Here is a 14,540-nt window from a genome sequence, read left to right as displayed (position 1 = left end):
CCCCTTTCCCTGGAAACTTCCCTGTCATTCCTCCTAGCTCCCTCCCCTGCTTCCAGAGCATTCCCTGTCTGTTTAGTGAGGCTCAACACCCTATTGGTTATTTTGTGTTATTCCACTGCCCAAATGCAACACCTGTCACTGAAGTTCTCAGAGAAGAGCCACACTGCTGTGGAGAGGAAAAGGAGAGGTACTAATATCACGGTCGTAAATAAGGAGATAAAAATACAATTGCTCTGGGATTTTCTGTTTTTCTAGTTGTCTGGTTATTTAATTAATCTCCTGTTCACTTTCTGATTTTTCCATGGTTTTTTTCCTCTGTGTTTGTTTGAGGGTATTTTTCCCTTCACAGACTTCCTCATGCTTCCAAACACCTGTTCCCTTGGGCCTCACCTGGAGGGAAGGGAATTACATACTCCTTTATTTTGTTTATAGCAGTGTTCATAGCTGCACTTCACCAGAGCAGGGGCAAAAGCTCTGCCCAAATCACAGCAACTGCTAAACCTCCAGAGGAAGCAGCATTTCTGCTCATCTTGACACAGCCAATTTAATCAGACATCTCACAAAGAAACCTTTTTTTTTTCTCTCACAACCTAAAAATGGGGAAGTTGGTGCACTGGAGTCACCCTGAGGCTGATGTTTATTCATCTGACAAAGCAGGTTGGCGTCAGAAGAAGGCAGACACAAGCATGTGGCCTGATTCTCATCTGGCACCATTACTGCCTTCTGCACTGGAAAAGACATCCCTCAAGACACATAGAAAGTCACTTTTAATGAAAAGGTAATCATTCCATTTAACAGGTGCAGGAAAAATACAGCCAGCAGAAGATTTTCAAATATTTTTTCTGTCTCGACTGCAAGGGAAGATATATCTTGTTGAGAGCAACGAGGAGCATCTACAAGCATTACTCATGTTGAGAGCAAGTACCTGACACAGCACTGCCCCTGAGCTCCTCTTTCAGCATTACTCACTCATTCATACCAGAGAACTAAAAAAAAATTTAAAAGGTTGTTTTGCCTGTACTGTTGAAAATGCATGAATAAAACAGAATTATCTTTTTCTTTAATTGAAATAGAAAAGAGATCACAACATATCATCACATCCTAAGGACTCTTAGACAATATTCTGCAGGGCCTCAGGAAGAAATAAGTTCTTTATTCTTAGGTTAGTGAGCCGGACTCAGCAAGGCAGGCCAGGTTCACAAAGCAGGGCAACACTCCAAATGTTTGCTGACTGACAGGATTCACAGCCCTGAGTTACAGCACTCACCACATTCACAAAACTGGCAAGGATGGAGAAAGAGAGGAGCAAGTTAGAGGAGAAGAAAGCCAGTGACAACAGCAGTTGAGTAGGTTGGGCACTCATCTAGGACTGAGACAACTGGCATCCAGGTTCCATTCTGGAAACTGGCTAAGTCTGATGCAAAACTGCTTTGATTTCTGGGGCCGAGAAAAGCCAGGTGTGAGCCCCCAAAAGCCCAGGTGTCACCACATCCACCAGGGAGAGACAGGCCCAAGTCCCTGGGGACAGAAGGAGGGCTCTCTGATGGCCTCCATGAACACCCTCCCAGGGAGGCTGTAGAATCAAGAGGGCACTTAATGTTGGCAAAAACAAGGTCTGACATGTCCTGAAAGCCTAGTCACAGCAAGCAAGATAGGAGAAAGCTGATTTAGTAGAAACAGGTAAGAATCTTCCCAGCCCTGGCCTGTGGGTATTGCACATCTCTAGCCATAGGACAAGTCTGGGATGTTACCAGCACAGATCGACTGTCAGTCTCCAAGCAAAACAAGTGTGAGGTTAAAATGCATGGGCATCTGGGTCATTCTGCATTCTCTATGCTCTCCCAACAGAAGAGATAGAAGAACAGTAAAACCAAAGGTGGTGTACCACATAAATTTGTTTTTAAACATGGGAAGAGCTGTACGCCTCATATGAAAGTAATATTTTAAAAGGCAAAAATCCTCCGGCTTCATCATCACAGCTATATGTTTTATGCAGGGGTTGCCAAAGTGGGAAAGATTCAAGCTCCAGCCTGCTCAATATCCAGAGGCTTCATTATGTGCACATTATGAGTATTAGTCTAGTCTTGGCTCTGATTTGTTATTTTCACTGCTTTTTGCATGGAGAACACCTAAAAATTTCTGCTTTTCCCAGGGTTGAGGTAATTTGCTGTATTTTGTGGGATTTCTCTTGAGGGTGGCTCAGAATCTTGAGGGTTTTCTTACCTTACTGTGTCTCAGCTTGGCTTGAGCCAGGACTCATCTGAGTATAAGCTGTATTTTATTATGTATTTCTGCTGCTAACTAATTAGGAGTGCAGCTGTAAATAAGAGATACAGGGCTCGCTCTCTGCCAGATTAGCACAAAGCCAAATAGCACTTTGTCAGGAGCCTGAAGATCATGTCTAAAAGGCTCCAAATAAAGAGCAATAAACTTCTATCCTCTTCTTCAATAGGAGAATGAAGCCTAGAGAGGTGGCTCAAAATCTCAGATGTTTTGAGTTGAGTGGCCTTCTGCTCTCAGGAAAACAGAACCTGGCCCGTGGGAATCAAAATGTCTGGAGTTGCCAGGGCTTGGGCATGAGAAGGATGGGCTACAGTGTGCTCAGGGTCCAGCTGGGGCTGGAGGAAAGACTCCTGAATCCAAGATGGAGCAGGATGGTGGAGCAGAGAGACCAAGACAAGAAAATATGGAACATTTCTCCAGGGAAAAAGCAGCAATGGGTGGGGACAAAGCTTGAAGGCAACAGCTTTGAAGAGCTGTAACTTTGAATAGCCAATTTTACTGATTCAGGCCAACATATATAACTTATTTATAAGTTATAGCAACTAACAGCTGTGCACAGTGAGATTTTTTACTACCAATGGAAGGTGGCAACAGAAGCTGACAGGAGCAGTTCACACTCAGGCAATGACCTTCACAAGTAGTCTCCACTCAAGCCAAAAGGCTTATTTTTCCCAAAGTCAATGAATATTTCTTTTCCCTTAGTCCTCTTTTTCCTTTACCCCTTCATCCATACACCCAGTGAAAGGCTGAGCATTGAACACAGCCCTGCTCACATCATGCTTGTATGGGATAAGTGTTTGCACTGCACCCCCACACAGGTGAAAGACAGAGACCTTCATGGGAACAAGAGCTGCAGGATCAAGCCCCACAGACCCCAGCTGGCACATCCCATTCATGAGGCACAGAAGCAGGAGCCTTAACCCTCGCAGGAACATCTTCACAAACATGTGGTTTCTAACAAACACAGCAAAATGCTCAGGGACAGGATTTTGAAGTCATTGGGAAACATTACTGAGAAGGAGGAGGAGGGGATTTGTTTTTTCCTAGAGTTATTTATTTTTTAAACAAACAGCCAGGACTGTTTGAAAGACTCTTCCTTCCCTTCCCCCTGAGTGATAGATTCAGTCCTGCCTCATGGCTCAGCCATACATTTCACACTTAGGGCAACAGGCATAGTGAAGCAAAGTTCAGGAAGGCTCTGTAAAAGCTCTCTCAGCCCTTAAACAGGGCAGCAGTTCTCTCCTATCAAGACTTTCCTTCACTCCCAATTCTTTCACTACAAGCAGCCAACTCCAGCAGCCCGCACTGCAATTGGCACAAACTATCACGCACAATAACTGAAAGCCCCATGCTTGGAAACCTTAAGTCTATGTGCTAATGGCGTGAGTAGTCTGACAGAATAAGGGCAATTTTCTGTTGTGGCTATTTAGGTTATATTTGCACCAAAAAGTACTGGCTCAGATGTGGCTTGTCCTCCACAAACCTATAGATAATTGTTGGTTTGTACTGAAAAAGAGAGGGAAATTCAGAAACATGGAAACTTGGAAATTGAATATTCTTCTGCCCTATAAACACTCCTGCCCAATGTCTTGGTGTCTGCCACCCTACAAAGGCCACCCAGCCTGTCATGGCTGGATCCAACTTAAAATGTTATTTCTGTAAGAGGCCACTCCTCCTGAAAGGAAGCCTCTCTCAGACCTGTGAATTAATTTAGCTGGGGTCCTTTAATCAGCACCTTCAACTCTGTTTAGAGAAGGGGAAAAGCAGTAACAGAGGTCGTTTTGCCCCCTACCTTTGGCCTTTAGCAGAACTACACTGTAGTGTCAGCATTCTCATTACAGTATCTCATTATCAGACAACTGAAAGCTGAGAAGACAAATGGCCAGCTGTTGACAGGCCAAATTCAAGCCCTGGGTGAACTCTATTATCCTGCACCTTCAGGACAGAATGGGCATCTGACTTCACCAAACCAAGCTGTGCCTGGGGGAAGGGCAGGGGTGAGGGGGGAAATGGCAAACCTGCAGTGATTGCGGAGAGCAGCCTCACAGGTCTGGTGGCCAAACACACAGTGACCTGTCTTTGCTAGGGCCTTCTACGCTCTGGAAATGCATTGTCCTGTTTCAGTGCACTCTGCAAGGGGGGCAGCCATGGCCCAAAATCCCTATTGTGGTGTCAGGATTTTATCTGCAACAACAACAGCTGTGTGAATTTTATTAGCAAAGGCTTTTGGTCCTTAATAGTGTCCACTGAGAGAATGAAAAAAACAGGCAAAAGAAAACAACAATGCTGTGAAGTGGTTTGGTGCATTCATGTTCTGCAGACCATATGAACACACGCTGGCAGGCAGTGTGGCAGGCGGGACTTCACTGCTGACGTGAGTTGTGGTCAACAAAGGAAGCTAAAAAAGGAACTCAGGGTTTCTGTCAATCGAATGGGGGCAGGGGGATGTCTGAGCTTACAGGAATCTAGGATGTGTTGCTGGAGATTTACACACAGCACAGGAGATGTGTGCCTCAGAGATATGTGGCAGATCAGCCAGAACCAGCAGTCCTGGAAACTGAAAGCAGCTTCCAAGAAATGCTGAAGTTCCAAGCTGCTATTGCACAACATTTCAAAGCAAAGGTGGAAGAACCATACTTGCCTTCTTGCCTCTCTGGGATGTCCTGGACATCATACATTGTTCCCCCAAGAAGGAATAAAGATAAAAATCAACCATTTGTGAGCTGACAGCATGGAGCAGTGGGACCATGTGCCCACACATGACAGGGATCCTGCAGCCCAACTCCTTGGCTGAGGGGTTGCCTGATGCCCCCTTGAAGACATTGAGCAGGAGTGTTTAAAGGGCAGAAGAATATTTAATTTCCATGTTTCCATGTTTCTGAATTTCTCTCTCTTTTTCCGTACCAACCCTTGAAGGTATCAAGGGCTGGAAAAAGTTCATTCCCTGGTTTAGGGAATGTCTTTCACCTCCCCCCAGCAGAATGAGGCTTTTCTACTAAGAAGACAGTTCATGGGGTTTTCCTGTTTATAAACATTTCATCATAAGAACTTCCTCTTAACTTTCTTGTTGGGGTTAATAGTTATCTCACTAATAGCTGGGAGAAAACAGCACACTTTCTCTGGGGATTTGAAGACTGTTTGGATCAGCCCCCATTCTTTACAGCCACAACTCTCATCTTTGGAAATCCCCCTACATTTTCCTGAATTTGGTAGGCAAAAAAACTAGTAGAGCAGTTTCCAAGAACTAGTGCCACTATCTGTAGGCTACTCATGCTCTCTCTCTCCTCATGCACTTCCTCCTCCATCAGAAAAAGTCCTTCTCACTGCAGTTCTGTGGTTCATCCCAAACAAGCTGATTGTGAAGCTGTGAGACTAGAAGAGTTTTTCTTCTTCTTTTTTTTTTTTTTTTTTTTTTTTTTTTTTTTTTTTTTTTTTACTTAATAAGAGATCATTTGATGCTATTGTTCACCTTGAGAAGAAGTCAAGCTCCAAGAATGAATGCTGTCAGGCACGGCTAATCCTGAAACTGATCAAAGTGATGTCAACTTTGGGATCAATATCAGCTCCATTCATTCATTATCTTACTATGATATTAGTCATATGCATGAGTTAGGTACAGATTTCACTACCCCCTCACATTAGCCACTGCCAAAACATAACATAATTTTTTTTTTCCTCTGTGATCATATAATCTTCATCTCTAAGAGATCTTAAAATAACTGTGCAGGGTCAAAGATGGTTAGCAAAGCAAAATTCTCCCCTCCGTTGGGTTTGGGACTGCTTACAGGCTAGGAATGATACAAATCAATAGAGAAAACAAAGAAGCTGTTCTCATAACTTCAGTTTCAGATTGACTAGGGCACCAGCTTGTCCCACACCAAGTCCACTAGCACTTCAGCATCTTGTGAACTACTACCTCAAAACCCAGTCTCAGCCCCCTCACCTCTTAGGGTCTCAGCTGGGGTAAGGTTGAAGAGACACAGTCCTAATGAAGAACCCTTATTCCTCCATCCCTACTGTTTCAGGCTGTACAGATCCAAGATTCTGGTTTTGCCTTTATTTCTCTAATTGTACATGAAACCAAAGCCCAGGAAACCAAAGTTATTTCAGAAGAATATACCAACAGCTGCCCCATGGCCCCCATAAAATCAGAGAGGACCACTACCTCTTTCTATAAGTTATGTTAAAGGGAATGGTTGGCTCATGAAATTGTCATGTACGAAGAATTAAAGCCCCATTCCCCACAGATGGAGAGGGCAGAACATTCCTCATGACACTGTGCATCCAGAAGAGTGACCTAACACTGACCATGTACGCTTTCCTTTAGTGCAAATGATCATGTCACAGCACAAATGCAGGTGTTTTATCCCAATGTCCTGGCCAAACTCCAATAATTACATTCCCTCTCCCTAATTTTCCTCTGCAGATGCAGCCAAGTGCAATCATTAGGTCTCTTTTGCCGTAATGTTCTCTTATGCAGTGGGGAGCAGCTGCCATACTTCTCTCCAGAAGCAGCTGCAGTGAAGTGCAAGGAGACCAGATTGCCTTACAGGAGTGTGAGACTAAAGCGGGATCAAATCCTTTAAAGCAAGAGGTGATTTTGAAATGCAAGACTTTGAGATCTGTGCTTTCTACCATGCTCAGTCCCCACTCAGTGTACCAAAATGGCTCAATGAGTGTTGAACACCAGCAGGTTCCTGTCAGCTGGGTCAGAGCCAGGGACAGAAAGCACAAGGAATAGGATCAGGATGGGGAAGTACCAAGGGCTGGACTCTCCACTGATGGGCACCAGAGATTTTCAGGTCTGAGCTGGCGTGGGTGGGAGAAGGAGTCATGCACAGAATGCACCCTGTGAGCCTGGGTACCAGGAGAGACAGCAGCAGCTGCAGGGAGCCGAACTTGCTGGAGGTGATTTTCCAACAGCTGGCTCAGGAAACCACTGCGACTTAACAGCCAATTGTACAAAATGGGCCTGAATTGCCTTTAGCGCAGCCCGAGTCCTAACAGCACCCGAGCTGTCCCTGAAGCCTCCCCTGACCCTGCTCTGCATTTAAAATGAATTCCAGGGAGCATTATATTCCGGACAAAGCAGAACAGAATTAGATTTAGGAGAGAGCAACTGAGGTGACTGCCCAGAACTAGAGGGGAGCCCCACTAATCCACATCAGACAGCAGCAAAAGTCAGCCCCTCCAAGGGGGGCAGGGAAGATGTGACCAAGCCCACCCTTTGCCCTGTGCCCCAGAATTTAATGCCAACTGTGCAGCAAGAGACGGTCAACATAAGAAGGGGAGGCGAGGAACAAAGACCCCACACAGGATAACAGTGAGGTGACTCAAGCATTTACAAGCTCACTCCAAGCAGGGAGTGAGGAGAAGTCAGGGTTTGTGCAAGAAGGGTGTTCATTTCCTGCTTAAATCTGTCCATCAGGTTTCCAGAAGCAATGGCAGTGTTTTCAGAGTCGTCCGGGCTGGGGTGCAGGGCAGTGTCTCGCCGATTGCATCGGGTGCTGCAGGGCTTCTCTCTGTGTTTGCAGGCGCTGCTCAGGGCGTCAGTCCTGCAAGGGTTGTGTGAGCAACTCTGATTGAACGAAACCGCTCTCCGAAACCTCACAGCATCAGAGCACGCCCACGTGTGCCTAGGCACATCCCACCAAAGGGCCACCAGCAAGGGGGAGAGGGGCTTGGTGACATCCCGGCTTCCTGAGATCCCTGATGTGCTCCATGGAATGGCACCTCTCCAGGGATACGGGAGCCTTGTCACAAAATAAGCCCTGGGATCGTGAGAGTGAGAGAGAAGAGCGCTGAGAGCTGTGAGCAAAAGTGAAGACGTGCTTGTTTCAGTTCCAACCACAAGAACTGGGTGAACCTGAATGTGACCTGCTTCCAGGTGTGGCAGTGGTGGAGTTAATAAATTAGATCACACTAGATCATGGCTGAGACCTGTGCTTACATGCCTAGCTTCTTGCACATGTGAAAGAAGAAAGAAGGGGCTAAAGGCAAAACACCAGCCTAGGGCAGGTGAGACTGGCCTTGAAATCCTTATCCAGCAACACACTTCTTCCATGGCCTCAAAAATAACCTACAGGCAACAGGTCTTTGGCCCTGAGAGCAGGTCCCACACTGCTGTGGCAGATGCCTGCCTTCCTCATCCCACATAGGGCCACAGAGCACCCCTGAGTCCAGGCCACTCAAAGAATATCACACATAGGGACATCTTAAATGCCCTTGACACAGTTTCACAGTTCCACACACACTTGGAGACCCATGTTCAACATCCTTATAAATTACTTGGATGCAGGATTGGAAGGGATACTGGGCAAGTTCACAGATGATACAGAGTTGGGAGGAGCTGTGGACTCCCTTGATGGCAGGGAGCCCTGCAGAGAGACCTCTACAAATGGAGCTGGGCAATCACCAACCATGTGAAGTTCTACAAGGGATACTGCCGAATTCTGGGCCTGGGATGGGGCAGCCCTGGATACATGCACAGACTGGGAATGAGGAATGAGAGGCTGGGAAGCAGTGCCAGGGAAAGGGACCTGGGGGTCCCAGTCAACGGCCAGTTGGACATGAGGCTGCAGTGTCCTGGAGCCAGGAGGGACATCCCTGTCCTGGGGGCATCAGGCACAGCTGGGCCAGAGAGGGATTGTCCCGCTCTGCTCTGGGACAGCCTCACCTCAAATATTGTGTGAAGTTTTGGGTGCCACAATATCAGAGGGACATTAAACTATTAGAGAGTGTCCAAAGGAGAGCACGAGGATGGTGAAGGGCCTTGAGGGGAAGCCATGTGAGGGCACTTGGTCTGTTCAGCTGGAGGAGACTGAGGGCAGACAGCGCAGTCACAGCTTCTCCTGAGGGGAGGTGGAGGGGCAGGCACTGAGCTCTGCTCTCTGGGACCAGGGACAGGACTCGAGGGAACGGCAGGAGCTGGGTCAGGGGAGTGTCAGGCTGGGTAACAGGGAAAGGTTCTTCCCCCAGAGGGTGTCAGGCACTGCCCAGGCTCCCCAGGGAGAGGTCATGGCCCCAAGGCTGCCAGAGCTCTGGGTGCGTTTGGACAGCGCTCTCAGGGATGCACAGGATGGGATTGTGGGGTGTCTGTGCAGGGCCAGAGGCTGGACTCGATAATCCTTGTGGGTGTCTCCCAGCTCAGCTTATTCTGTGATTCTGTGACATTAGGCCACACATGCCAAGTTCAGGCCTGTACCTCCTGCCCCAGCTCCCCTGCCCAGTCTTCACAGACAGTTTTTAGCCAAATGCCAAGACTGATAGTGGATTGCAGGGATTTTGCTCTCTCAAATTTGCAGAAACAGCAAAATTTCTTTTTCCCATCCTTGCTACCAGTTTCACGGGCTTTGCTGACCAACATTGCTACAGCATTTTCTCCTTACACTCTTCTTTCAAGGAAAGTATAATACAGGGTAGATTTCTGACAGGGCTTGGCACAGACCATTGGCCGTAAGGTCTCAGTAAAGGTTTTGAAAAATAACTTCCAGTGAGTCAGAGCCACATGACTTTGCCTGGTCTTCCATCCCCACCCCAGTGTTGTCCTCCAGCCTTGTGAGGGCACAGTGTCATCTCCCAGCCCACAAGACATGTCTAGAGCACAGTAGTGGTGGCAACAGCAGCAGTAATTTCCTAGCTCAGGAAATACAAATTTATAGGCTTTTTCTCATGGTAAACAGCTGCTTCCTCACTTGTGCTGAGAGAAAGTCCTCCCAAAGATTTTCTTTTTAACTTCTGTAGCAAAACAAAATGAAAAACAGAGACAAATGTGTGAGGCTGCCTTTGATTTTCTGCACTGGCAGTGTCCAACCAGGGAAGGAAAAAAAAAAAAGAAAGAAAAATAAATAAATATAAAACCTAGCATGAACTATACTGTTCCTCCTGGCAGAGAAGAATTCTGGAGTTGGTATATGCCAGGATGACATCAGGGGAGTGATGTAACTGATCTGAAACCAGGAATCCTGTGCAGCAGGGAGCTATGCAGTTCTGGTATATAGAGAAGGGTGTACATTTTTAGACGTAAAACTTGCAGTTCAGATCACACAGACCCAAGAGGAGAAGTACAGACAGTGAGCTGCTCACTTTGTGTGTCTCATGTAGGTAGAGCAGGGAACTTTGCATATCAGAGGTCACCCAACACTTTTCCATGATAAGAATGTGTTTCAGTTTGTATTCAGCTTTGCTAGATTTCATCTGTTTGGGCTGGATTTTCTCCACGCTTTCTGCCTGCCCCAGGTTAAGTGGTTTTTGGGAAAGCTTCAGCAAAATGGTTCAGTTGCTTCTCAGCATAAGGCTAGGGAAAAAAACACATTTTGACCCTGTTACAGACTATATGAATGAAAAAAGCTGTTTGGGGGATTCTGTGATGGTTCCACACACTGGAAAAGGAATATGGCATTTGTGCCACCAGACCTCCTGCCACCCGTGCTGTGTGATTTTTCCCAAATCAGACACATAAGCTTTCCAGAAACCTCAGTCTGTGCAGACTCAGGGGTGAGTGTCTAAATTTGAAAACTCTACCTGTGTGCTTTGTCCATGAGCCTGGATCATGGTGGAAAGAAGGAAGATGTCTCATTTTAATAAAGGGATGCAGGGAAGCGATAGAAAAACCTATGAGGGAGACCTGTCTTCCCAAGCTCTGGGCTCTCCAAGAGCTTCTGGCTCAAAAAAGGTGAGTTGCTGCCAACCAGTCACTCCCCAGAAGAGAGGCAATGCCCACTCACATGCTCAGCCTCTACATTTGTCAAGCACTGTACAGCAGATCTTCCATTAAAAGTGGTTAACCATTGCCACAAAAAAGCAAGGGGACCAGGACTGTCCCTCTGGAGAGGAACTGTTTCCTTGAGTCTCATCTTCACTAAGAGCAAACCCTACCAGATGATGGGCTTCCTCCAAGGGATCTCTCCAGAGAGAGACTAGCCAAGAGAAACATGCCCCTGACGCCTCTGGCTACCTTCGGAAAGATGTTCTGGGAAACTTGCTGAGCCGGGACTCAGGAAGATCCTCAAAACAACACAAATGAAGAGCCAGTTTGCTTTGGGGAGTTTGGTTTCTCTTTTATTTTTTCTATATAAGAACTAACTCTATATCCTCTTCCTCATGCACATTAAAAAATGTGTTTTCATGTAACATGATCAGGTATCAATATAATGAAATATTGCTTGCACTGTTCTGGATGTTTTTTGAAGAAAAAAAAAAATAAGCCAAGCTACACTGGTAAGTATTGTTATGGTGTTGGAATCCTGGATGCTGAGAATTTTAAACCGTCTTTGCTTAAAGGCACAGACTCACAAGAGAACACTGCATTTGACCTGAGGTCATGAAACAGGCTTTTAAAATTTATTAATAGTGAGATTACAGGTGTGTAGTTGGTTAGAAGTATGTAATATCACAGGGGGGAGAACTTAGAGTTTGGGATTTTAGAATATAGAAATAAATATTAAGCAAGATGGAGGTTTTAGGGTGGAGACAGGTTGTTCTTTACCTTCTTCATGTGTCTGGGTGATATTTTGTGATTGGACAGAAAGGTCTGCATTGCAGGCTTCAAGGGATCAGTTATTGGTTAAAAGGGAAAATAATCTAGGTGTCCTTTCTTAATTAGATAGTTTAGTTTTAAAAGACCTTGTAACAAGAGTTAGTTAGCCATTTTGTGCTTTGCTAATGAAAAAGCTGCCAAACTCATGGTAGTGAGACTGTAACATAGATAAGAAATAATAAACACCTGAGTCCGAACAGGAAATACCATCTCAAGTGCCTTCAATCCTGACCTTAAGAAACTGATAACTTGGGACTATCCTTACAAGTGACACTGAGTTTCATAATTGAGTCCCAAATAAGTCTACTTCAATAAGTAAATCAATAGGATGAAAAATTAGTGCAAAGAGCTAAGTAAGGCAAAAACTCCCATTATCTTGACAAAGAAATACCTAATTTATACAAAAACATCATGGTAAGAGCAGGAAATATCCTGTCAATTGATATAGATAACTCATTATCTCATCCTAATCTCATTCAAAATTAGAAGAATGCTCTAATCAGAATCTGCAAGAACTGAAGAGTTAAAGGATAATGAGATGGGTTTGTGAGAAGTCTTTTGTCATGGAAACATGTTACAATTCTGAGATGAAATTTACAAAATGTAATATCTTCTGGTAGTACATACATTCATTTTTGTGAAGAATTAAAATTGTCAGAAGGCAGGAAGCAGAACTGGAAGTACAGCTGGTGCTCCTGTGCACTTACTGAAGAAAGAATTGATGTGAAAACCTTAAACACCAGCTTTTATTCCTTCTGGGTTTCCCCATCCAACATCCCCATCTCCATAACTGGAGAAATATAAGCCAAGGTCTATACTTCAAAAATCCATTAATTGGCAAAGAAAGGAAGAAAACATGTGCCATTGATGATGTAATTGATGTGTTATGATATCCTGGTGGGCTGATATGTTCAGTGGTGACCTCAGTCTTTGAAATGGTGGATTACATAGTATAAATCTCCTTCTAGGAGTAGTGGACATTTTTTAGAGAAAATCTTTCTATTAATACACCACAGCTTATGACTGCTGAATGTATTCTTAGTCTAACCTTGGAAGAGGAGAAAATGGGAGGACTTTTGTAATTCTCTCACTAAAACAAGCCAGAAACCCTCAGTGGCATTTCTGCAGATGTTCCAGGCAGGGAAAATGTGGCCACTTTATCATAGCTCAAATTAAAGTAAGTAAGCATCTGGATTCCTTTCTGGAAGAAAAGATTTACACATTTGCAGCTATGAAAGATGTACAAGGTAGAGAAGGCTGTTTGTTTTATAAATCTGAGACACTGTTTTTCTCTCACAAAAGAAAAATCCTCATATTTCCCTTTCCAGTTAACCATTCCTCTGGCCATGGCACTGCTGTGATCTACCCTTCCCTGCCTTTTGGGAACATCTGGGTAACCAAAGCCAGTGTTAATAACATCAGAATAATAAATCTCCTACAAACAGGTCCAATTTCAGGCTGGCTTCCTGCAGAAATGAGCAATTATACAGCCTGTGAGTGGGTCCATACTACTGGTTATCTGCCCTTTCCCTTCACCCCTCCACCCCTTTTCAGCAATCCATGAAATTTCCATCAAATGTGTCAGCAGAGCAGTTGTATCCAAGGTTGTAGGAACCCTCACACTTTGTTCAAGTGGATGACAAAGGAAAGAAATGCTAATGATGGACTCACTAAAACAGCAAAAACCCACCTCACCCCTAATTAAACATCGAAGACTCTACACAACAGAGAGCAAGCAGGCTTATCTCCATCAATGGCAGAACAACTTGCTCAGCAGGATATTTCTATTTTTATTTTTAATACAAGGAAACCTGCAGTGAATGTTCTGATGGACATAGAGATGGATCAAGGAAAGAAAAAAAAAAAAAAAAAAGCCACAGAAATGTGTGTGTGTTCCTTCAGCAATACCTGCACAGTTATCTAAGAAACAACAATCTTTTTACTCTTCATTCCATCCTCTCCTCGACTAATTTTGTTCTTTAATTACAACTCCTGGCAACCTTCAGTACAAATGAGGATTTTCCTCCTTTAGGTAATGTATGTTCTTAGCTCTGAGGAGGAGGCTTGTCTGTCAAAACATTAGCTGTCTCTTTCATATGTTAAGTATTAATTCTATTTATCTTTAAATTATTTTCAAATACTGGAGGCATTCTTTCCTGTATTGGAATGCAACTAGTGCTTAATTTCAGGTTTTCATGTTATTCTTGCTCAGATATGAGGCCAAAAGTGAGTAATTAAGTTATAATTTAAACCCCATTTCCTTAAATACCTATTCTCTTACCACACACAGCCTCTTTACCAGCCCTACTGTCTCCCACAGGAGGCAGGAGGAGGTGACACATGGGGGCAGCTACAGCCACCACCTCATTTCAGATGGCCTGTAACCACATTATTATTATTTCACCATTTGCTGGGTACTACCAACGCACGTGTTAATGTGTGGTGGAGCAAAGGACTTACTAGTCCCTCAGCAGGGAAATAATTTATTGTCTGTGATGTAAAGGAAGCTCACCACCACCTAACACAGAGGTCCTTTTTTCCCTGCTAGGCAAGGCCAGTGACAGCCTGTACCCACCCCTGCAGCCATGACAGATCTGTTCTTCCCTTCCAGCAGGAATAAAATCAAGAGATGAATCTTGACTGGTACAAGGAAAACAAAGAGTCATGGGTTATTTATGTGCCCTGTGCACTCAGGGCCAGAATTAGCACTGGTATTTTG

This window comes from Lonchura striata, chromosome 1A (genome assembly GCF_050655825.1).
Source record: "Lonchura striata isolate lonStrDom1 chromosome 1A, ASM5065582v1, whole genome shotgun sequence".
NCBI lineage: Eukaryota > Metazoa > Chordata > Aves > Passeriformes > Estrildidae > Lonchura > Lonchura striata.
Note: the sequence above shows the minus strand (reverse complement) of the source record.